General features: G+C 50.7%; 1 protein-coding gene across 2 annotated transcripts in view; it reads right to left on the bottom strand.

Annotated features, from left to right (window-relative positions):
* SEMA3B (semaphorin 3B) overlaps positions 1-24,882 on the bottom strand; it is a 90,941-nt gene extending 66,059 nt beyond the window's left edge. Inside the window, exon 1 of one of the 2 annotated variants that reach the window (XM_019482072.2) lies at positions 24,775-24,882. The gene's annotated coding sequence lies outside the window, so the exon portion shown is untranslated. The remainder of the gene's footprint in view (positions 1-24,774) is intronic. The other variant, XM_019482069.2, reaches the window with a different exon arrangement.
* Positions 24,883-25,901: the final 1,019 nt, after the last annotated feature.

Below are 25,901 nucleotides of genomic sequence, written 5' to 3'. Positions count from 1 at the left end.
TTACAAATGGGTACCATGTTAGCCCTTTTCCAGTCCTCAGGGCCTGGCTGGAGCACCATGAGTGCTCAAACAGCCATGCCAGTGGCTCAGCTATGACACTGGCCAATTCCTTCAGTACCCATGTATGGAGGTCATCCGGGCCTGCTGACTTGTACCCATCCAGTCCCTCCAAGTGCTCCTTAACTAAGTCAGCACTAACCATTGGCAGTCAACAGCCTCCCAGACACCTATTTGTGTTCAAACTGGGGGAACGGTCTTGGCCAGTACTCAGGAATACTGAAGCAAAGAACTCACTGAAGAGCTCCACCTTTATCCGTGTGTTGGCCACCAACTGTCCTGATTTGTCCTGCAGGGGCCCTATGTTACGTTGCGCCTTCCTTTTGCTCGCTATGCATCTGTAGAAGAACTTTTTATTGTCCTTGACTGTTGTAGCCAGCCTAAGCTCCAGTCCTGCCTTGGCTTGCCTAACTGATTCCCTGCAATTGGGTTCATCACAAAGCACAGCATATGTGAGCACTTTCATTCAAAATAGGGCTGAAGGGGGATGTACCCCCTTGATGCAGTAGCCTAGTGGCTAGAGCACCTGCCCAGGAAACAGGATATCTAGGTTCAAACCTAGAATGCTGCCCACCCTCCCCAAGGTAAGTGTCCTTATCACTAGGTTATAGACATGTTTCCTGTCACTGACTTAATCTCTGTTCTCCTAAATCTTCGATTCTGGGCTGCACAGTGCCCAGCTTCACCAGAAGGGAAGAGCAATGTAGACTAGTCTGGCCTCTTGACTCTTCACTGCATTCCCCAGTGATGTGGGAGATGTGGATTTGAATCCTCTCAAGCAGAAGAGGGCACTGGGGAGAGCAATACCAATCCTGGTTATGCTTTCAAAAAAAGAAGTGAGCTGATCAGCCATAACCAGGGGCTGATTTAGGCACTAGGTGGTGAGTCCCAGGCTCACATATGTGTAACTCAGGGTTGTAGTGGGATATTGGCATTTGGGAGAAAGGCATGACTGCAGGCCCGCTCTTCCTTTTAGCTTGTCTTGTAGGCTGGCTCAGGTGTTCTGCTCAGTGTTCTGGGTGTTGTGAATCCCAGTCCCAGGGGCCAACTCTTCCCAGTCACTGTGCAGAGAACTTAGGCACCCGACTCGGGTTTGTGACTTCCCCTCCTGGAGCCAGGCACTTGAGCCCTAGGAACAGCAATGCTGAGTGCTACCCTGCCCAAGGCCCATTGTGGAGCTGGGCCTATGCCACTCAAGAGAAGTCCCTGGGCCACGCTGCTGGGAGGCAGTTATGGAAGCACCATTGTTTAGGACATTTCAAAGTAGACCAGACAGGCCTGGAGACTGGACTGCAAATCAGCCAAAGGCAGGGGATAAGGCTGGAGTTACAGGGTTTCAAGGTCAGAGCAGAAGAGGTTAAAAATCAGAATGGCAAAGCAGCCCTGCTAGGTGCAGCAGGGCTTAAGGGATGTCAGCAGAGCTTGGAGTGGGGTCCAGAGCTGGAATAGTAAGGGGCTGCAGGCTTGGACTGAAGGAGACCAGAGTATTTTAGAAGGGGAAGACCAGGCCAGGAACAGCAAGGGGGTGCAGGCTTGGACGGGACGGAGGGGAGGGGGATGGCTGTGGGCTGGTGTATCAATGATTGGGGGCCCCAGAGACATTAGCAGAGCAGGGATGGGAGCACCAGCTGCTTGCAGCGAACACACCAGTTCCAACCTGTACTAACAATTCCACAGAAGAGAAAAACCAGCAGGGAGAGCTCGCAGCCGGGAACCCAGCCTCCCTGCATGCCTCGGCTGCCTCTGTGCTGTGAGGCCTCAGAAGCACCAGGATGCCTCTGGCTGGAGGGACTGCCTGGTACCACAAGGAGAGCGCAGCATTGCTGGCTTCTTGCCAGCCCTGCTGAATAAACAGTCTCTCGAGGCCAGGTACTTCAGAGCACTGGGACAGGCATTTAACCCCCCCTCTTGTGCGCTTATTAATCTCCCCTGCTCTGTTCAAGAAGCCAGGCCTCTGCTAACCCCTTCATTCCAGGATCTGGCTTTTACATTCCCCTATTTGCTCTCTGCCCATTCCCCTCATTGCTCAGAGAACAGTTGCATTGCACCAGCCCCTGGGAAGGCAGCGCCTGCTGGACATTAGAGCTATGAGCCAAAGGCAGGCAGCACCCAGGTGCTGTGAGCTTCTGCACAGCAGTGCCCAGTGTCAGCTACAACTCCAGTCCTGTGAACTTCCACAGAGCAGTGTCTTTATCAGTGTCAGCCCTGACTCCAGGATTGTGAGCTTTCTCCAGACAGTGACATGCCAATGCCTGTCACAATGCCAGCACTGCGAACTGCCTCAGAGCAGTGCCATTTGAAAGGACAATCCAGCAGTTAGGCTCCTAGTCAGCCTGGAATTTGGAGCGCCAGGTTCAACTCTCTGCTCTGCCACAAACTTCCCGTGCAAACATGGGCAAGACACTTAGGTTCCTGAACTATGACATAAAAGCAATGTTTTGCCTCCCATGGGCATGCAGAGGGTAAATACAGCAGAGAGGGGGGAGCACAAGTATTGGGGTAATGGGAGAGAGAGAGTGCCATGTTTAAACAACAGCCAGCTTCCAGGTACAGTGAGCTTCCTGACTCTGCCAAACAGCACAGCAAGCTTCTAGCACGAGCACTGTGCTCCCAACACCGTCCAGAACATGCTGCTGTATACATTCTCACCACAGCACTGCCTATAGCAGCTAAACAGTGGTATCTTTGCTTCAGTGCTCTTGTGATACAATTTAGGACTGCAGTGATAGATACCCGCACAGTGATGTCTGGGGGCCCCCGAAGGCACAGGTCATGCCAGCCAGTGCTCCAACCAGATGGGTTGTTTCTTCCACCAGTTGTGTCCCCTTGCCAAGGTGCAGAACACAGGCAGGCTCCCCACCCATGTTCCCAATCAATCAGATGCGGAAGGAAGGGAATGCACAGTGCCCCCGCTCCCCCCCAGGCACAGATCAATCAGTGGCTGCATTTCAAAGGCGCCCAGTGGACACCATGACAGGTTTATACTTGCTTGACTGATGGCTAGCACAATATTGAACTAACCTCTCATTCATCTCCCCCCAGGCCTCTGCTCTGCTGCAGTAGCTGTGCGGGCAGCAGGACAGCCAGGAGTCCAGGGGCACCATCAAGTGATCAACTGATGAGCCCTGCAATCTCAGTGCTAATTAAGGCCCACCTGGTGACAGTGCCCTCTGTTGGGGAAGGGAAGACATTTCCATTCACTCACATGTTCTCTTCACACATCCAAAGTCTTGCTACTGGAGAAGTTTGAGAGGCCAGGGGCAAATGTCTCTCTGAAATACTCTGAGAAACAGTGACTATGGGCTTACTGTTCTTATAAGTATCCGATCCTTTTGGACCCTGCACTGAGCCAACATCGGCCTAGAATATCCTGCAGACATGAGTCCTACAAGTTAACCACAATGTACTCCTCTGTGTTGGCTCAGAAAGTCTTCTCGCTTTGCGCCGTGCAGCTATGATCAGGAATGTCCTCCTCTGCACCCCTTCTCCTCTGTGTACCAGTAGCATGTCACCTCTTCACCATCTCTCTTCTAGACTGAATTGCCCTGGTCTTTTCAATCTCTTCTGAACCATCCGTTCCTCCTCTCAGTCTTTAGAGCTTTTCTCCTTCTGCTCTGGGGAGGGGACTCATTAATGATCCACAATGTTGCTTTTCAACCAGGGTTTTGTCCTTTAACAAATCTGGGCCAATATCAGTCAGATCACAGTAAAAGGGGTTTTGTCTTTGTTCAGTGGTAGCAAGGAGTAGCCCATGGTGTCAGGGAAATAAATAATGCAGGCGTGGGATAGTGTCTCCCAAAGAGTTCCCTTTAATTCATAGGATGTTTTAGGAAACAGAGGTCAACAGCTTGTCTTGTATCTTGGCTGTGAAATCCAGGGGAAGGCCCAAGAGTTGGGCCTGCCACGTGGCCAGGAAGTCTTTGCCTTCTGATGGTTGTGCAGCAAGCTGTAGAGCTCACTACTTAGGGGATAAGGTCCCCATTGCAGAACCTATTGCCACACCAGGTACTAGTTATCCCCTGTGTTGGCTGCAGCAGGTAGGCCAAGCCCCAGCTGACCCTCGGGAAGTGCTGTGGCCACCATCCCTCTAGAAGCACGTGCTGGTACAGCCCTGGGCCTGTTAATGCTACCTGCTTTCCATGCAAGGTTTGATTTTTCATAAAAGAATCGCCAACCCGAAACATGTGAATTCCTTATGCCCCCCGTTTTCCCTCTTGGGCAGGGCCCCTGGCCAGGCTATGCCCCCCAGAGTACTCTCTGATCGCGAGACTCCCAGGATGCTGCACCCCATTTTCCCAGAGCCGACTCTAGTCAGACCTGGGTCCCAGCCCACAGGGAAGGGCAGGAGCGAGCAGCAACATTTCAGTCAGAATTATTTTAGCCCCAAATTGAAAAATTTCCAGGGGAGTGTAAAAAAGTCTCCTAGCAAGTTCCATAGTAATGCACCATAGTCCCTGAAGGCAGCAGGTTTGACTTGATCCCCAGGGGGCAGGTGGGTGGGGGAGAAGGGGCTTGTACACAGATGATTCCTCTCTGCCCAGGCCTCTCCAATCACCCGCCAGCACACCTTCTCTTGTCTGTGAGCCCTGCAGGTTTATCTCCTTTGTTATAACAAAACCGAACAACCTATCTGCTGTTTCTGCCATCCATCATTCTGCATAACAGGAGCTAATGGAAACAAGGGTTGATGATAGCTACAGATCTGAGGGAACCTCAGTCAGGCTGCATGTGTCAGCACCCCATGTCTGGTTCTTCAGGGTCTGTCTCTGCCTTGGAAAGCAATGAGACAACAATTCAAAGTTCTGCTGCAAGGGCTGCACCCTAGTTGGATCTGGGGGCAAGAAAATCCTGATCCAGTCCTTCCTTCTTAGGGTCTGCACACAGAACCCAGGTGATAACAAGGATCCAGTTTAGGATTTTGTTGAGTTTTCCATTTGTCTTACAAACCTATATGTCACATCAGTACAAGCTTCAGGCACTTCAGGCAGCAGTACAGACAAGATTTTAACTCCTGATCATCACAGTAAAAGTGAAACCCCCACTCTTTCTCTAAAGCAGAGGAGCACATACACACTTTATAGCATCAGCATAGCAACATGCATTTAGATCGCACTTCTACTCCTAGTCCTTTCAAGCTCTATTACATAATATAGGCACAGTCTACTCACTGTTGGAATTCATCCACTGCTGGGGTGGATCATGGCAGTTTTTTGACAGCACACAACAGCTTAAAATGGCAAATGAAGACTTATCCTGTATCCATCTCAAACTCCAAGTGGAACAGAATATGGTCACTAAGAGGGTATTTGGCACAGGACTCCTGAAACTTAGCCAGTCACGGCAGCACTGAAACCGTAAGCATGGGACTGGGAATAGCTGGGAATGGGAATGAACCATGGGGTTTCATCTCCAGGTCACCACGCTGAATCCAGCCAAGGTCACCCACAAAAATGACTGTCTAAAAGCAGTGGTCCATGTGAACTGAGCTTGGGAGTTCTAATTCAGTTCCTAACACAGCAGCATCCACCACTCAAATCCACAGGCACCACCTCCCCCCAAGATTGTTGCTAACTTGGCAAAGAGATCAAGGACTCAGACCAAATCCAAAGCAGGTCTATGGCACATCAGTTGCGGGGGGGCCTTAGGCAGATCCTGGGACTCTCCTGATCTGGCATCTCACTCAATTAGACAGAGCAAGACACAGGTTAAAGGGCAGGGCGCTCCTCAAAATGCTAATCAGAAGAGCTGGGTGGGAGTGGTGGGGGCAGGATGCCCCATAGCACAATGACAGCCCCAGCCTCCTTCAGATCTCATTAACGGTGCCTCTGTGAAAGTCACTGCCCGAGAACAGTGGGCCTGACAAATTCTGGGATTCACTGCTGCCTGCCTTGTTGGGGTCCCTGCCTTTCATCCCGGCAGGGTAGGGAATGTTTGAGTCCAAACAACGAAAGATAAAGAGAGCGACAGAGAAAGGGAGTGGGAGAAACAGGACAAGAAAGAAAAATAAATAGAGAGGAGCAAAATAAAGAGGAGACAGATGTCTGAAAGCAGAGAGATGGAGAAATCCATGCTCCCTGCCGGCATATTCAACTGTCGCCAGCAAAAGGATGTGTTTTGTGTACTTGAACACACAGGCCTTGGAACTGGTGGGTGGCCTTTGGGAGGAAGCTAATAAAAGCTCCCTTAGTCTAGGTTTGTTCACCAAGAGAGAAAAGTAGTTCTGAATGGGATGGCAGAGACATTCGCTTCACTGATGGGAGCATCCTTCCTGCCACACACACAAAACTCAGGTGCTCAGTCCCTACCACCCCATGCTACAAACCACTTATGGCATCGAGACAGCACTGTCCAACTGGAAAAGGATGTGTTCACACATGTGCATAAGTGTCTGTCAGGAAGAACCATCAGGCATGAATCCTAATCTATTTATCCAGTGCAGAAGCGGCTGCAAAGCAAGGTTGGGTCTGTATCAAACCCCAAGAGCAAACCTCCTCTGAGTTCTGGGGTGGGGGTCCATTTCTCCTCAGTAGCATCTGACTGAATTGTTCACAAGTAACAAGAGATTTTGGGCATTCAGCCTCAGGTACCACCAAGGGGTGGATATGTCAGAGAGCAAGAAACCCCCACCCATGCAGAACCAGGCCCATTTAACACACCTTAGGTTAGGCCCCCAACTGAAGGCCTTGTTTTCTACAATGAGCCAAGCCACCAGCCAGTACCCCAATACCAGAGACTCAGATCTAAATTCCAGGATTCACCTCCCATCTGTAGGGTCCATCAGGGTGGGGCAAGGGGAGAGGGAAGCCTACAATTCACTGCAAGAGGAAAAGCAAGTCATTGTGACTGAAGGGTGTACCATGAGGCAGCTATGTGTGTGTTTGTTCAAATGGAAAGAGCCCCAGTGGAAAGGTTAGAGTGTCTGGGCACCACAGGCTTGCTCTTACAGGACACATACAGTTCTGGACAGGGGAAGGTCCAAACCCATTTCATAGTAGGTTTTGGTAATACTGGTGTAGTGATGAAGAAAGGAGACAGTGAGCACCGCTCCTCTAGGCCTGGTGACCGAGACCTGTCTGTCTGTTTCTCCAGCCTTTGGCACCTTTGAAACCAAGCCGGTGTAGTTCTGGAAGCAGAGTACTTGAGCCATTCCAGGCCTACCCATGTTCAGTTTTTATTTGTGTGCCCAGAATTTTCACTTCCTGTCTGTACCAGTCCTAGTTCAGCCTTTGAAGCATCCCTGGCTCTTTCTGTTGAGCAGAAAATGTCATCATATCTCCATGTGGGAACAGAGGATCCTTTCACTCCTTTGTAGACACTTCCATGCTCTCCAACCTGGATGAGCCTCTACAGGCAATTGGTGCATGTTCTCTGTTGCATCAAGTAGTTGTTTTGTGGCACAGTCTCAGGCTAACACCCAGCTAACACTCAGAGCAGATGTTTCTGTGACTGCCACAGTTTTGGGAGGATCTGATTTGTTCCTGCTAATTCCTCCTGAAGAGGAAAGTGCTCATCCCTGGAGTTGGCCTTTTATTCACTTTCAGTCCCTCTTGCTGCTGTCCTGGTGCGAGGACAGCACTGTGCTTTGCTTGCCAAGTGCTGCACAATAAGGATATCATCTGTGCATGCCATGACCCTGCCGGGCACTGAACAGATTCCAAACAGCAGCAGGCGCTGGGCACAGTGCCTTCTGAATACATGGCATCTCCTGTGGGAGGGAAATCTACTGCAAAGGCATCTGGTACTTGATAGCTCCAGAATGGGGAGAAACATGTCACCTACCCCATTCCCCAGGTTGTCAAATCACCAGGCAGGAACAAGAAGGCAAAGATCTCACCAGGACAGGGACCTATGCAGACAGAACAGACACAGGTATCCAGAGATAAGCAGTGTGCACTTCATCCCGCAGGGCTACAGACATTTCCCTGGCTGGATCTGTCATCAGACTGGCTTCTTGAATCATCCGTAACTTGAACCTTTGAACACCCCCACATGCATCCTTGCAGAAGCTGGAACAAGTCTGCTCACGTGCTGAGTGATGCTGGGATTTGTCTCAGACACTGCTTTAGTCCCTGGCCTCAGACAGAGGTTCCCATGGCTTTTGTCATGATGTGCTGCTTTTGCCCTTGTTTATAATGTGTCAGTGTGAGATTGCATCTCCCCACCTGACAAACAGGGAAGTGGCTGCTTGTTTCAGGACATTCATCATTGTCATGGATGAGGTGGGGGTTATGTGGCCATGTGGCAGGATGCTGCTCTCAGCACTTGTCCCCATTCCATATGCCATCTGCCTGCCTTAGTGATGAGCCTAACTGATCATCTGGTCTGATGGAGCAAAACACTAGGTCCTATCTCTACCACGATGTCCTCTTGTTGGATTTATGTTGCATTGGGCACTTCTGCCCCAAAGCCAAGACAGTATCCCATTACATGGCTGGTAGGAAAATGGATTAGTGGATGACTAGGATGCCTGGGTTTTTTTCCTGGCCATGCCACTGATGTGCTCCATGAATGTGGACAAGACACTTAATCTACCTTGTACCCTGGCTTCTCATTTGAACAATGAAGGAAATATGTTCCTCCCTCACAGGGACCAGGGCAGGATCCTATCCATGAGTGACAGCTGCCTGTCCAACACATACCACTGCCATGTGGGATAAACAACAGTGAGGATAAAAATTCAGATCTTCAAGCTCTGCCCATTCAACTCAAGGAAAATCTCCATCAGCAGTATGGAACCTTTGACACACATGTGAACAGTCTTGGCTCCAAAAGAGAACAGTAGAATAAAACCAGACTCCAAGGCATCGCTATGATTTCACTCTTTTCTTACTGCAAACTATTTGATTTTGCTTCACGGTGCAAGAAAGTCACGAAAAAGCACTTACAATAGCCTTAGACGAAAGCAGGTGCCTCCCATGTTAAGCCTCCCTCTGAGAGTCAAGGGGAAGTGTGAACAGCCCCAAACACCAACATGAACCGGGGCCCTTAATCATGGTGTCTGGGGGAGCACAGCCTGCCACAACCCTGGCCCCAGCAGCTGGCACAGAATTCCCACCTGGATTAGGTGCTGCTCCTAGGAGCCCTGTGGCTGGCACAGGCCTGCTAATCCCTTTTATTTGTTCTCGCCTGAGTGGGCTGGGTGAGACTGGGAGAACACAGCCTTTTGTGTGGACTCTGAGCAGGGGAGCCAGGCAATGGGTGGCAGGGAGGCCTGTGGAAAGGCTGGGGGAGAAGCCTCTCATGCAGGCCTGGGGCAGGGGAGCGTGTGCTATCTTTTTCCCTTCAGTAGCTTGATGAGCCTTGGAAAACTAGGGCAAAGGAGGGCTCCCACCCAAGAAGACAACTGTTTTGGGAAGAGTGGCTGAGGGCTCTTTCTTCCCTGGTTCCTGCCACAGAGTCCTGACGGGGACAAAGCTACAGGGTTACAGAGGCCTCTCAGGACAGATCTTGAATGGCTTTCTGGATAAAGCAGTTGGTCTCCAAGCCATGTCAGACACAGATGCCTCCTTCCCTCACTGCTACTGCCTGGCACATGTGAACTCCAAGACCAACATTAACTTGGGGCTGGTATTAAATGCCTAGGAGGGGTTAGTAGAAGCAGCTCATGATTTTAGGTCCAGAAGTCCCAGGCTCAGTCCCTGGGGCTGATGATCCACTAAGGGCATGGTGATAGCAGCCAACAGCTGGGCAAACCACAAAGATATGATCAGGCATTCCCTGGACCTGGGGCAATTCCAGTATGTTCAGACAGAAGAGTTTCCCTAGGTCTTCCCTTGCAAATGACTCCTCAGTGTTCCCAGTTAAGAAGAGGCCCTGTAGATCAGTTCCCTGCCCCAGACATGGCTGAACTGATCTCAAAAGAAACCGCCTGCCTTTTTGTAGGATCTCTGTTCTTGGATTGCATTGTTCAAAACCTGATCCCAACTTGTTTGTAATCCAGATTTGGGGTTTTGGCTTCACCCATTGCAGGGGTAGAGATCAGAATTCACATCTGGCCCTGAATCTCCTCAGAGTTGGGGAACTGGGAGGATGCAACCTAGGGTGGGTGGGCATCTAGGGATTTGATCCAATCTGTTGGGTGAAAGGCTGGGGTAGACAATGGATGGCCCATCTTGATGATTTATGCCAAGCTGAGTGGTGCTCCTGGGAGCCAGGGAATCTGTGGTCTGCCATTAAAAAGGTCTTTGATTTTGATTAACCTTTCTGTAGGAAATTAGTATGACACAGGTACCCGTCTGCCCAGTGCCCAGGCAGTCAAGCACACAGACAAACCAGGCCAGATTCTACTCTCCCCTAAAGGAGTATAACTCAGGGTAATCCAGGAGTGCCTATCCTAATGCCCATGGAGCCCAGTGCACAGCTCCTAAGGCAAGTAGGCAGTGGAGAGACCCCCTGGCTCTATGTGGCAGATTGTAACCAATGATATGCGGTGAAGAGAAATCTCCGTTGCACTGAAGTTTGATGCCCCAAAGCCCCAGATTTGCAATAGCCATGCTGCCTTGAGCATTGTAAAATGAAGGATTAGGGCCAAAATAAGTGGCAGATCATTCTGCTTCCCCTGGCCAGTGGCTCTTAATTAAAGTACTGAGCTTACTCCATCACCAGCTGTTGCTATTCATCTCAGTACCAAACTATGGGATTTTTCAGATACAGCTGAACTACAAGGGTTATTGTGGAAAGGTCTTTCCAGACTCTGTTGAGGAAAAAGATTTGGGTAACCTCTAGTTTGGCCGTATTTACTAAATTCCAGAATTTAGATGCATAAAAACGCAGTGGGCAACTCTTCCTTCCCTGTATGATTATCACTTTTGCAGAGTGGTCACCCTACTTAGGAAAGAAATTAAGTGAATCTTATGGTAGGGTCTGTTTGGCTTAGACAAACCATTTAGCAGCAGGGTCCAAGACACAATGGATAAGAGGGTGAGTATTAGGGTTAAGAAAATCATGGTGTCCAATGCTGTGGATTGAAGGAAAGCAACAGAGATTATGGTACGCAGTACTGCACTTACATCACACTCCCTGGGACAGCTCCATATGAAATGGGTCTCTGGGAGCAACCTCTGATGCATTAGCACTGAAGGTGAGATTTACAAATGCTCTGCTCTCATTGGAACATGCAGCAGCGGTTGCCATCAGACATGCTGAGATATTTTTGGAAATCACTGATAACAAGTACTAGCCCGGTCTTTACAATACCTGGTCTTGGATTGGCCAATGGCCTATACAAAGCCCATGGGAAGTCCATGGGAGTCTTCAGTGGCTGCAGAAACAAAGCAATAGTCTTCTACACATCCTCTCTATAGGTGCAAAGACATTTAAGTCTAATGTTAACATCTGGCTGTCCTGAGATCAGACCCTGCTTAGGTCACTAAGGCAAGTTTCCTCTCCCTATTTCAGTGCTGTGTCTAGTGCCCATGCTATTCCTCCCCGTGAGAGCTGCAATTTCAACAACGCATCCCAGGCCAGAGTCCAGTCTAAGACAGAGGACATACAGCAAGAAAAAAGAGCAGGGGCCTGCTTGGTCCCTGTGCTGTCCCCCTTCAATTGAGGTGAGAAGCCAAAAGAGCACAGGGACCATCTGACTGACTTGGGACTCTGAAAAACCAAACAGGAACAGCATAAGGTCAAAGGCCACTTATGGATCGAGGCGGGCCGGGCATATGAGATGAGCAGCCTAGACAGCACGTGCAGCTCTGAAAAGATGTCAAAAGCACTGGCAGGCTATGCTCAAAGTTACAGGGCAGGGGACTGTCATGTAAAACACAAGGCTCATGGCGGCTCCTCCCTCTACCATGTTCTTCAATGCTCTGCCAAAGCTTCTGTGTCTCAAACAGTAGCTTCCTGCCTGATGGATCAGGAGACAAAGAATTCATAGTCCAAAGAAAGCTTCTGTCTCAAGTCAATGAAAAGCAATGGGATCAGATCAGCCCTCCAGCTCTGCAGACCTTTACATTTGAACTCAGGACAGAGAGGTCAAGGCCTTGATAGGCCACCAGCATAGCCAGGCACAACTTGAAGTGAGCTCCATAGATTGCAAAGGTCATGGAAGCACGGTGTGGCGTGGCATCTGTCCTCTAGGCTAGCAGGCCACATGTTCGCTCTCCCTTGGGTAACAAGTGGTAGCTGCTCACCAAACCAGAAGGAATCCTGCTCACTCTCTTTCTCTTTAAAAGCAGAAGCCCTCTTTAAAAGCAAAAGCAGAGGACAAACTGAGGAGGGAGGCTACATCATAGATTCTCAAGGTTACTATTCTGGAACAACTGTGAGATGCCATCCAGTGGTCCCTGTGTGAAGTGTGTAGGATGAGGAAGACATCTTGTTCTGAGTACTAGTGTCCATGTCACCAAGCAGTTACTAGAATTGGGCCATCCATCAGCATGCCCAGAAGAAATGCCTGGAATCCAGCATGTCTTGCAGGCTTAGTTATGGCGCACCCTGTGGAAGGCAGGGTAGATTTGCACCTTATAGACTAACTAAACCAGAGATACATATAGCATAAGCCACTGCTTGACTACAGATTAATAAATCTAATTATGTCTCCACACCTTGTGGAGTAACGCCCCCAGCATGGAGCAAGGTGTATCAGTCGAGGGGGGGCAAATATCTTGCTGCTGCCTGTGCATTGGTACTCAGTGGGCACGTATACATGTTCATTAATGTGCCATAACTACTGTGCATTAAATGTAATACTTGTATAATTGAGTACTAAATTAATGTGCGCTGGTGTTACTGTGCAGTACTGCCAATGAACACCTTTTCAGTGATGCTACTGCACAGTAGCCTAATAATACTGCGCAGTAGCATATTAGCACTGTTTGTGCCATGATTTGCTGCTGCGCAATACTATTAGGCTACTATGCATTTAGCATCTTGTGTAGATGCACCCAGCGTGAAATCACTCTCTTGCTACTCCAGACAGTGTGTGTGGACAGAATTAGCCTATTGATGTTTGTTTGCTTATTGATTTATTTCTGCTGTGGCAGCCTTGGAAGAAATGTATTCCCATTGGCATGTGCCTGAGCCATGTGTCCTTCATCTCCACTGGGGCACCCAAACACAGATGTTTCAGGGACTTGCCAGGCCCGACTGCCCTAGCAGCTGCAGGAGGTTCTGATGATGGGGGGCAGGTGTGGGAGAGGGGAATTTCCTATTAGCTGCACAAGGATCATGGCTCTTAGAAGCCAGAGCTAACCACAGGCCTGAACTCAGCAGCCACAGAGAGAAAGGAGACAATGAGAGGTGATTAATAAAGTGCATGTGAAACCGGCCTGCCTCCGAGTGTAACAGATTGGATGCATTACTGAGCTGGAAAGTCCCTGTTCATTGGCTCCTCAGTTCAGTTCTATAGTATGGAAGTGGGTCAGATTTGCAGCACATCACGTACAGCCAGATGGAGTTGTTATACATGACCAAGGGACAGGAGGCAGGGCTGTGGCCTGCCCCCCCTCAACCCCATTCATCCCCTCCCTGGGCTTTTCAGGGGAGTCTGACCCACCCTAAGAGCTGGGGCCACAGTGGGGCACACACTTTGTGATGTGCTGTTAAGGGAAGATGAAAAGGGCTGTGGTTATTCTCAGCTCGGGCTGTGGTTTTTGCTGGCCAGGCTCCCTTTCCACAGGGAATGAGCTGCAAGCAATGAATGTGGCGGGGGCATAAGTTCCAGTTCTTCTTGTTGGAAAAGAGCCACACCAGGGGTTGGAGTAACTGGGAAGGACGTGGTCCCAGCCCTACTCAGAAGGGGAGAGGAGAGTGTCTGAATCCCATTAGAGGAAGGCATCAATGCCAACAACCACTCAGCAGAGCAGAGATATTCTGGGGAACGCAGTGACTCTGTAGAAAGAGACAGGCCGTGCCTCATGTGTGCAGCATATTGAAATGCATTGGACTGAGGGGCTCTGGATGGGGAGAGAGGAGACTGTAAGATGGGTGTGGGAGCAGGGGTGGATCTTCTTGTTTTTTTTAATAATTTCTTAAAAATGCAGGACCTATTAGTAGGGACCTACAAAATTCACAGTAGAAGCGGGCTATATGGCAGCAACTTTAATATTGCAGGTCCCGTCCCACCACCCCAGCCAATTGGCAGGGTGCCACACAGCTCACTCCTGATTGACAGGGAGGAAAAAACTGTGGTTTTAAATATGGTGGGTGCATGGAGGAACCTGAAAGATTAAAGGAGCTGCCACGTAGCCCACTTCCTCCGTGAATTTGGGAGCTCCACATATTAGTCTGGAAGACTCTAGGGCAGTGGTCTCAAACCTTTTTAAGTAGATCACATTTGGCATTTAAAAGCAACCCAAGATCTACTGTGCACGCCATCCCCTTCCCCCCCACCCCCACCCAGCAGGTAAGTCTGTGGGGAGGGAAGGGAGGGGTGCAGATCGAGGTAGAGGGAGAAAAAATTATTTAGAGGCACACCTCCCCAGCAGGTAAGTCCCATCTGCCCAGGGCCCCATTCAACTTACTCCTGCCTCTGTCACGCTGTCCCTCACTGTAGGGGCCTTGATCTAGCCCCTGCCCCTTCTGCAGGCCCTCAGCTCCCCACCCCAGCCTCAGATCGACTCCAAGAGGGTCCAAGATCCACCCGTGGATCGAGATCCACTGGTCAGTGACCACTGCTCTAGGGTGACTGGAGGGACTGAGAACTCAGGACATCCCAGGGGTCAAGATCTGGAGCAGTTGAGAAGGGAAGGGACATGAATGGGACTGTTTCAAACTCTGCTTTTTGTTAATGCCTATTTAATTTTAATGCTTAGCTGATAGTGGGTGCATCTACATGTGTGCTTTAATGTGCATTAGCTTATTTTAATGTGCATTAAAATATCACAAAAAGTGCTATTCAGTTAATGCACATTAAAATAGGCTGAAGCACATTAAGCAAGGCGCATTAAACATTAAAACAGGCTAAGGTGCATTAAACTGTGGGCACTTTTATATGTGCGGGCGGTGCTTTAATTAGAGTGGCTTGGAGAGTGGCTTTAAAGCAATGCCATCTCCTGTATCAGCATCCCCGCCCTTAAAGACAACAGCGAGGGCACTTGAACTAAAGCTCAGTCAATGAGATTTAGCTCAAGTGCCTTTGCTCCCATTTTTAAGCACGGGGACACTGATACACAAGACTCAAGAGGCTGCTGGAGCTTCAGCAGAGTTGATTAATCGAGTTTTCTCTGACGTGCTGGAATTCCAGCATATTGGACTAGCCACCATGCTTGTGTATAAGTGCCCCATGCTTTTTAATTAATGCTCATTAAGACAGGCTAATGCACATTTTCCTAGTACCTCACAATGGCGGTACTAGATTTAATGTGCAACAACTAAAGTGCATTCATGCAAGTGTAGATGTGCCCAGTGTGGATAAAGAAAGTCAGTATTAAAGACTCAAGGCTCTCATGCTTTAGTGTACATGTTAGAGATTCCGCTAAGCATCCTTCAAGTCTGGAGAAGAATCCCCAAGTCTGGGAACACAGCTTTTCAGTGCCAGTGCTCTCATGAGAGCGCAAATGTGAGACAACTTGCTCTGAGATCTAACTTTCCTTTCCGTCTTCCTTGTGTCCCCTCCATGCTGACTGGTAGCTATTTGAGAATGGGCAGAAAATGTGAATCAGCAGCTCTTCCCCAAACACACAGACCCCTGTACAGATGCATGCAGGCCAGCCCAACACTCTGCAGGAGCTGAGGGCTCCCCTTGGAATTAGCCAGGCACGAGGCACTGCTAAGCTTGAAATCACTTCCCTTCTCAGAGGATTTGGCCAGGCTTTTAATCCGATCAGGAGCATTCCATGGGTAGAAACAGCTGTGGCAGAAATGTGGGGCTTAAACCAGGCCCTGCCCCACCACCAGTGCTCAGCTCCTGCCAGATGCGCATACAGGAGCCTTGGGCTACGTTTCCCCAACGTAGTGGGTGGACTGTTCTCTAAAAGAATCTGATTTCAGACTAAGGAAAACATCAAGGAAAGAAAGAGTAAATGTAAAGTACCTGATTCCAGGCTTGGTCCATGCACAGCTTTGAAGAGGCAAATGTGGCAACAAGTCTCTTTTATTCCCCATGTGTCAACTGGGAGGTTAGCTAGCTGCTCCCCATCCAGACCCTGGCATTGCACTTTGCACTGAATTGAGTCCATTTCTATGGCAGGGGATTGATGACATATTGCTTTGGCCCCAACCTTTTTCTCCAGTATTTGCTTGCTACACTTGGGAGAAGCTGCACTATAAGCCACCTAAAAATTCTCAGAGAATGGGATCCATGGGCTTCCAGTCAACCAGTCAGGAAAATATGGAATATACCTTGTGACTTATATGATGAATCACACAGTAGGACCAGTGGATAAGAAGTCACAGGAAGGTGAGGGTGGTGAATGGCCATGCACCCACAGCACCAGAAGAGAACCAGGTTCTTCTGAGAGAGCTGGACCTCAGCCATAGCCTGGGGGTCTCCCTAGATCTGGGCTGGGAGGGGATCTGGATTCTGATTGGGATGTTTCTGTCTCAGGTGCTTCTTTGTCCAGGATTTTGCTTTGGCTCCAGCCTTGACCCCAAGACAAAAACTTATCACTAAGCCAGGTGCTCATTCAGATCCTACCATCCCTGCCCGGCAGGTGCCAACTGGTCCCTGATCCTGCCAGTCCCTGTTTAGCCTGGTCTGTTGTCTGTAGCCAAGGAGAACACTGAGAGCTAAATGGAAGCTGCACTTCCCTTCTATGCTCCCTTCAGCCTTCATGACTTCTAAGGGACTAAGGTACAGTTCAAGGTCTTGCTTTCCTTTCCCAGCTGTGCATGGTGGGGAGCACCCAAGCATGGATAGGAGCTGGCAAATGTCCATAAATGAGAAGGTCACCAACCTGTTGCAGGGCCCACTGGACTTCCACCTCCTATAGAAAAGATGCTTAACTATTTCCCACATAGCAATAGGGCCAGCAGAGGGATAGGGAAAGACAGTATAGTGAAGACATATAGCAACATCCATCCATCCATTCTTCACCTGAATGAAGGATCCAATCCTCTTTCAAGCCCTCACACTCCAAAATATCAATAGTCTGATATCAGAAGGCTTTGTTGGATGACAGTTCCCTGATGAGCTCTTCCCCTCCTTATTTCCTAGCAGTTCTTACCATCATATCTTGCCTCAAATGAAATATGCTTATTAAAGGAAAGAGCTCCTAATTACAGACCCATACCAATTGTCTTCTGCCCAACTTGAATCCCAGCTTGGTCTGCTGTTGTTTACCAGGGACCATGTCCAGCCTGGAGTATTACACAGCTCACAGAGACACCGTGTGGCAGACTGATGTATTGCAATTAACTTTGCTATTGCAGCATGGGGAACATACCACAAAATTATTAATTATAATGGTGTATTTCAGTAACATCCAGGGGCTGTAGTCAGAGGTCAGGGCTCCACTATGCTAGGTACTGAAAAGACGCTGTAAGAAGAGTTATGTCCTCTCCTTTATAGCTATGTTGTTCCTCCTCCAGGGAGTCTGCACTGAGTGTGGGGAGGAGGAAAGTCCAATGTCAATTCAGGAAAGGGCCTATTTCCCTTGTATGTTTCCTACCTCTGCAAGGGATTCATTCAGATGCCCCTCTCAACTTCCAAAATGCCACCTGTCCCTCGGGATAAACCCTCTGTCACTGCAGTGCAGGAACTCCCATGTCCCCAGCTGAATCCATGAACCTAAATGGCAAGGCCTATGTCTGGCTCTTTCTCCAGGTGATGCAGGGTGAGAGGTGACCTGCCAGCACAGACCTGAATAGGACAGGAGGGGCTTGGATTGCCCAGCAGTGACCCTGGCACTCAGTTATCTCTGCCAAGAGATAAACACCCAGACCCTTCACAAGGTGTCTGCCATGGAAGAGCAGAAAGGCGTAACATGAAAAACACCCATTGGTCACACAGAAAACACATTCAAAGCCTTGTCAAAACTATTATACATTGCAAAGGAATCAGCAAGGATAAACCAACTCCAAGCTAACACTATCCCTAGGGTTACTCTCCTCAGGATCAGCCAAGACAGTGAGTATAATGCCTCGGGTCAACCAATCTAGACAACAAGCTACATTTTAAAAGAAAGAGTAACTGTCCAGCTGAGCCATGGCAGTGCATGGAAGAGCCCCAGTACATCAGTCCCTTTCCTATCACTCTGGGCTTAGGGATTGCAAAATGACCACTTTGGCCCAAACCAGGAAAAACCTGACTAGGTAGGAAACAGCAAAGCACCCAGCTCCCAGAAGAAGCAGGGCAAATCAGCCCCCAAGCTGTTGGAAAGCTGCCAACCCCCCCCCCCCCCCAAAAAACCCCAAAAAACAAAGGCAAAACCTGGACACACTAGAGAGCAACCGAACAGAGGTGGTTGAGATACAACTGAAGCAACCTACATGAGGCTCAGCAGACAGGCCACCAGTACAGACAGCTTGGGACAATGTGGCTCACAGGGCAATTTAGTACTCTGAAGCCATGCAGGGTATATCATTGCAAGACAGCTGTGTGGTTACAGAGAGGAAGCTTGGGGGAGTGACCTCCCAGCTGGGGGCACAGAGTCACCTAAGGACAAATGTGTCCTCCAGGGAAATGGAATATATTTTCTGCAGTGGTCAGAGAAGGAGGGTGGATCATGCCACACCTTGAAACAGATACCAGCAAACTTTGCCTTGCTTGTAGCCAGAAAAGGAACATCTCCCAGAGCCTCCTAGATCTTGCCTGGCTGCTCATCCACACATGGGGAAACAGGCTTTTCACTCCCAAGAGACAAGTCCTGTGAAAACCCTCAGTTGCCTGCTGAGGGAAATCAAAGAGGACTGAAAAGCCTCATCCACATGGGATATATTTTAGTCTGACCAGCAGGAGCCACAGCTGTTTCCAGCCCAACAAAATAGGGTTGCTGCCTATTGGACAATTTGCAGGCAACACTGCAGCAGGGTAAAAGCAGGAAACAGGCTCCTTCAGGACATGGCCTCCAAGAGAGAAGGGCAGTGAAATGCTCAAGAGCTAAACACTGGATCTAGCCAAGCGCAGGGTAGGCCTAGAACTGCATCACTTGATCCCAACTCCTGAGCACATCATGGCAGAGGTGCCCATAGCAATTGTTAAGGCAGGGCACAGACCTGCCAAGGCTTCAGGTAGGAGGACCTGCTCCTGGCTCAACTGATTTGGGCAAAGGCTGCTGACTCGTGTGTGCCAAAAGACTTGGGGCACCTGCCCCATCCCCTCTGGCACAATGAGAATGGAAACACCATCCACATAGGCCAAGGAACTAACAGGGACAGTGTTTGGCTTCTCCAGTCCCTCCATGTCCTACAGGATGCAAATCTGGCTGGAGATTCAGAGGCTGTAACATCCCAGACAGAGGATGATACTCACTGACAGACATCCTGGCATAGGTTTAAAAAAGCTGAGACCAGGAAGCACTGTAGAAGCTAGAGGAAGGAAGCCAGAAAAGAGACAGCAGGGGCACTAAGGAGACAGGAGTGAGAGGAGCATCTACCTGATTGCCCCAAACAGACCTTGTGGGAGGCCTGGTCCCCACAGCTGCTCCTGGAAACAGAAGGTATCTGTTGAGCCAGGCCTGTGCTAAGCAGTTTGGAGGCCCTGGGCAGGGTGTTGCTGGGGGCCTCTCCATGTCTAGTTACGTGCCAGCTGCCTTGGTGACTGTGCCCCATGGATATGGGGCATATTCAGTGGCAGAGCTGTTGGGATTTTGGCATGTCTGTGCTCATGCTTTGTTTCTGTCTGATCCTTGTCCCTAAATAATCACACCCTGAAACATGTCTTGTTCCAGCACAGGCTGATGGGTCTGGGGCCCTTCCAAACTGGAGGCGTAGGCCTTACGACATGGCTGCTGTGAGCGCATGAGGTGCCCCTTGCAACAGGAGCAGTCAAGGAGACAAAGTGTTCCAAATTGAGAAATTGGGCCTTGGCCATGATCCCCATCTCCGCTGGCGCTGTCACTGCTGTCTGGTGCACTACCTCTACCCCCCTCTCCAGCTGACTGGCCAGGGTGGTAAGGTTGAACCACAAATCATGCTGTCTTCTTCTTTCCCCTCTGACCACACCAGTTTTGTATACCAGGCTCCAGCTGCAGCACCGCTACAGCACCCAGCAGCGTAGAGGGCCAAACACCTCTATAACACATCCCAGAATGGAGGCTTCTCACCCCGGAAACAAGAAGGGAAGGGAATCAGCAGCCTGAGCCAAGCAAAATACTGTAACCTCAACTAAGATCAGGGAAGGAGCCAGTACAGAGACTTTTTTTTAATTAAAATATATTTATCTCTATGTTTATAGAGAGTGATATATATACATCCTCTATCATAAACTTTCCATCACACATCTTTAAACCACATTAAGAAACCCGTGCTTCCTGTTACAATAAACACACCCAGTCCCCTATGCCAGAGACCCCTAAACATGCTCTGCTGAGCTTTCCTGTTCACACTCTAGCTAATGGCCCCTTTCCCTCCCCCCTGCCCTGCCCTCTGTTTTCAGTGCTGGCGTGGATGCCATTCTAACTCAGCCGGGCATTAAATATAGCTGAGCTGCACCCTGTGCACCCCGCCCTGCCACAAATTGGTATTTTTAGCCTGGGTGTGTCTACCAGGGCAACATGCTGGAGTCTTTCATCTGCTCACACAGGCCATGGAAATCCTATTCTCAACTGCAAATCCTGGGCCAATGACACTCAGCACAGACAGCCCCAGGGCTGATGTCAGCCCTTTGCCCTTCCCAGTTCCCTTTTCCCTGCTCCCAGGCCAGGCATGCTGGCAATGTCATTTGGGTCAGTGAGGTCACTGAATAAGACACAGTGCATCTGAGCCACATAGGTGAGCCTCAGGGAGGCGCACAGCAGTGGGATGTGAGAAGTGCTAGTGCTGCCAGTAGGTGAGGCAGGGATGGTGGGTCAGACTAGGGTCCAGACAGCTCTGAACGTGGCAGCAGAGAGAGCAGAAACCCCATTCTGGGTAAGGCCCCTCCCTAACACTGCAGAGAAGTTAAATAAAAGCCAGTGGGTCCAACCTGCCCTGGACACTTCCCTGTCTGTGTCCCTGGGGGAGGCAACAAGCAGTGGACTGCAATGGTTTTCAGATGCAGAGGTAGAAATAGAGCAGGTGAGCTCATGGCAGAGCACACAGGTGACTGAGCACAACAGGTACAGCATGTGCCAGCCACATCAAACGCTTTGTTTGCTGCTGGCTACAGGGGCTGGGGTATCTCAGCCACAGTAGCCCATTACGCTGCTAGGCCTGGGCAGACCATTAACCCTGAAGACCTGGACAGCATGTTATAGTTCATCCCTGATAGAAGAGTCTCTGGGAGGTCCTTGCACATCTACTCTAGAGCGGAATTTGTGCTATTACTGTTCGTGGCTACCCTGTCAGCTCTGCTGATAACCCCAACTCCTAAGCCACAGCCCTTTGCTATCCCAAGTCTGGGTTCGCCACACAGCTGTGCCAGTGCCCTTCAACTCCAAGCTGCAGCCCCTGCTATCCCAGGCCCCACCTCCCACACCCAGCTATGCCAGCACTCCTCCTGCAGCCCCTGCTACCCCCCACACCACCAGCTATGTCAGTGCCCCTCACACATGACATGCAGCCCGTGCCATCCATACACCAATGGCTCTGTCAGCACCCCTCACTTCTGACCCACAGCCCCTGCTATCCCAGCCCTAGGCTCCCTCACACGACGGGTCTGCTGATACCCCTCTGTCCTGACACACAACCCTGGATTCTGTGGAGCGGGCAACCATTTGGAATATAAGGTATTTCCCTGAGCCCCTGGAGGGAAAACAGAGGGAATCTTTCTACTGCAAATGCCTTCTCAGACCACCCAGCTGGACCCAGGCACTAGGAGCAACAGGAGGGATGCTCAGACACGCCCCCTGCTGGTAGCCTTTTCAGAGGCACCCTCCGACCTTTGGATCTTGGCCCACCCGGTGCCCTGCCCAGGGCCACCTCTGTGCTCTGCACTGTGTGGGATGGCAGGCATGTGGCCCCCCCGGATGCTTCTCTATTTGCCTTGCTCATACTGAGCGTGCTCCAAACTGGCAATGCCCTTCCCCTTGTGTTGTGTCGCAGTGGGGGGGCGTGCACAGCCATTCACCAGAGCCAGCCATAGTTCAACCCCAACTCTGGAGGCGGGGGGGATTTACTGTCTGTCTCTGTTGGCCGAACAAAACAGAGTTGGAAGGGCTTTGTGCACTGGGGCCTGTGTGTGGAGGGGGTCCTTTCTCCCATGAACGCCTGGTTTGAAAAATGCAAATATCTTAATGAACAAAGGATGGCTGGGGCAGGCCAAGATGGGCATGGGAAGGAAAAGATGCTGCAGCTCTGGCTAGTCTAGCCCTCACCCACTCCCCACATCATGTCAGCTCTGGCCTTGCCTGGGTGGGCAGTGAGAAGGTGCCTGTATTGAGGAGATGCAAGTCACTGCTGGGACAGACCACCCGTGAGCACCCTGTGTTAGTGCCTTTACCCCACAGTGCTTCTGATGCAGTAGCGGGCAGTAGTGAGTCGGGGGGTGCTGTTTCAGATGAGACAGGAAGCAGGTGCCTTCTGCTAGTGGTCCACAGAGCCACCTTTAGGGGTAGGTGATGTGTGCAACCACCCAGGGCACCATGGTCAGGGGGGCGCCAAACACACAGACACGTGTGAGCAGCCTGGGCTCACAGCAATGTTCTCCCCCCAACCCACCCAACCCCAGCTGATCCCTGCCCTAGCAGGAAGAGCAGTGGCCAAGCCAGCCCATCCCCTGCCTCCAGTCACTGCTCAGGAGGAGCTGGGCCGGAGCTGGGCTGGGCACGTGTGGGCAGGGTTATGCCTGCTCCAGTCTGCCTGCCTTGCTCCTGCACTGCAGCAATGGTGCCTGCCTGCTCGCCTGCCTGGTGCCCCATGCTGCTCCGCCTCCCCACTGGACTGCACCCCGCACCCCTGGCCATTTGCCTCTGCTGGCAACAACGCTGCTGACTTTGGGAGCAGGGGAAGACCAAAAATACAAGTTCACCCAGGGCACCACTTAGGTCAGCTCTGGTGGTCCATCGTAATGCCACAGTCACTGCCCAACCCAGAGCAGCACAGCTGGTGTGCACAGGGCTATACAGAACCAGTGCTGCTGCCTTACTTACAAGCAATCACCAAGGACATCTTGGCAGGGTGGGTGGACGGCTTGAATCCTGCCCAAATTTCAACACAGCCACATCCATTCTATTTTCCTGGCCCCAGGTACAGTCTCAATTGCATTCTGCTTTCTTTTTCGCTTCCTACCTCAGCTTCTCCTATAGTGAAAGAACTGCCATGCTCTACCCCAGAGATGGCTGCATTATGGCTGGGAAGCAGTCCTATTTCTAAAGCTGGCTATGGGGAAGCTAGTGAAAAGCATTAGGTCCTTTTTCTTTTGTCTCTCTGGAGAGTGTCAGCAGCATCTAGCTATGTTTAATGAACAGGTTGGGAAGGAGTGCCTGCCCACAACTGGTACCAAAGAGAGGCAGGGAATCCATGTTATCTCACTGTGCAACTGGCCTGTCCAGTTAGTCTCTAGCAGCTTATAATCACTCTCCCCACCTCTCTCACCTGCCCCACTTTCTCCCTCTCTTGCCCCGTGTCTCCCCCAAGTACATCACACTGATTGACTGCAATACTGTCCCACGGCACTTTCTCAGGGCAATGGTGTCTGGGAACAGCTCTGACAACCCACGAGTGAGTATAAAGCAGCTATTGATCAGCAAAACCAGCAGAGCCTGGGGGGAGGCAGGGGGGCAGACACAATAGGGCCTTGTCTGGTAATGGACCTCCCTGTGTTGCTTGAGGGCCCAGGGCCCAGGGGACGGCTTCTTTACAGCTTCCTTACAGCTTCCTTACAGCTCAAGTCTGAGCCAAGTGCTAGAAGGGGAAAACCACAATGCCGAGGGCAAAGGCAGGGAGAGCAGCAGCCATGCAGAACATGGGGAGGGGGGTAGCACTGCCGTATTCAGAAGCAGCTCAGCAAGTTGAGCACTTGGAAAAGGGCTTGTCAGCTACTGCCCAGAAAGAGTGTACAAATACCCATGCAGTGCTGGAGTAGCTGTGCTGGCCTCTCCCTGCAGGGTGTGCTGTATAGGGCAAGGCAAGGGTGCTGGCTGCAGGGGCACTCCAGGCTACTCCAACCCCAGCTGCTCCCAGTAGGGAGTGGGGCAGGAGCATTGGCCATGAAAGATATATCCTGCCTTGCAAAGCCTTCAAGCCAGCACTGGGAACCAGATGAGTTATGAGCCATACCTATAATGAATAAATCAGGGGCTTGGGATCCCCGGCTTTCACTCATCCCCCTGAGGGTGATGCCCCACCTCAAAACATCCCAATGGAGTGCATGAGTGGTGGATCCTATCACCGCTGCCTGCTGTTCCAGTTGTCAGTACAACTGATAAAGAAGAGTGATACTGGCTACATGTAGGGCTGAACAGGTCCCTGGGGTTTCCTGGGGCTTGCCCTATAGCTCTGGGCTCCCTCTGCACCAGGTGAAATGCCCACAGTGCCTTGCAGTGCAGCTGGGGAAAACAGAGGGCCCCTGCTCTACTCCTGTGCCCAGGCAACATGACCTGTTGCAGCCAGTTTGTACTCAGCCCAGCCACATTGCTGCAGTGATCTCTGGCACCCAAAGAAACATCCATGAATTCATCTCCCCTGCATCGCAGTTAAGGCAACTGGGCTCTCACATGATTCTAGCATGTGGCACAGCCCATCAGGTATCATACTCACCTCCCTGTAGCGATGGGCTCCTAGGCTCCAGCTGTGCTCCTGGGCTCCCCCTGTTCCCTCTGGGTGTCAGGATGAAAATGATCCCAGGGTGCCTGCCCCTCCCAGCTTGTCAGCCCACTGCTGAGATCATGCCCAAGCCACTTCTGATCTTTGTGCTCTGAATAGTCACTTCTCCATGTGACAGGCACAAGTCACAGCTGACGCGGGAGGGAGACAGCTCAATCAGCACAGCCGCTCTCCACTCTCTGGGACAGCATGGCAGGGCTTGCAAAAGAAATGACTCAGCAGCCAAGCCCAAGGTCCATGGGTCTGAAGCCATGGGAGGGTGACTGTAGAACTGAATGTTGACTGCTATGCAGTGATGGACCTAATGGGTTTCCATGTGGGCAGCCATACCTCAGCCCCTGGGTCTGGTACTAGTGGGTGGACCTCAGGTGCTCTGGGCACCGTCTTGTTCTGCATTAGGACAAGAATAGAAGTGGGAGTTCTGGTGGGGCCAAACCAAAGGCTACTGCATCCAGGGTTAAATCTGACAGCCCTTTGATCTAATCTGCTGACATTTGCAGCCCAAGCAGGCTTCTCCTTGTCCCTCTGCCCCAAGGTGGCCAATTGCATCCATATTGCTGTCACAGAGTGTGATCTGGGGGTTTCTGAAAATGCTGACTGTCCCAACTGGTGCTGACTGTCCCAGCTGGTGCTCTGGCTCTGCTGTAGGTGTAGCTGGGTGAGCGTCTATTGTCTAGAAATCAGGAGTCGCTGGGTGAGAGTCATGTTATGAAGGAGGTCAGGCTGGATGATCAGAAGGGGATTTTTTGGCCCTCTAGCCAATTAATAATCCTTTCTATTAATACTCAATAATCAATGAATAAGCTATTCATGCTATTCTATTAATAATCTTGTTTCTTTCAGCACTCTATTGTCTACAGGTGGCCAGTCAAGGGTGGGGAATAGCTGCACTCCAGCTCCTGCCTCTCCCAGCAAGGGGCTCTTTGGAGAGCAGGGCAGGAGTGCTGGCTATGGAAGAGCTCCCTGTTACTCTAACCCTGGCCTCTCCCAGCCAGGGGCACTGCCTGGCACCAGCCACTTTTTACATAATGCTGGCTAGAGGATAGTCATTGATGGCCCAT

This window comes from Alligator mississippiensis, chromosome 12 (genome assembly GCF_030867095.1).
Source record: "Alligator mississippiensis isolate rAllMis1 chromosome 12, rAllMis1, whole genome shotgun sequence".
Taxonomy (NCBI): domain Eukaryota; kingdom Metazoa; phylum Chordata; order Crocodylia; family Alligatoridae; genus Alligator; species Alligator mississippiensis.
Note: the sequence above shows the minus strand (reverse complement) of the source record. Positions and strands in the feature narration are given on the sequence as shown.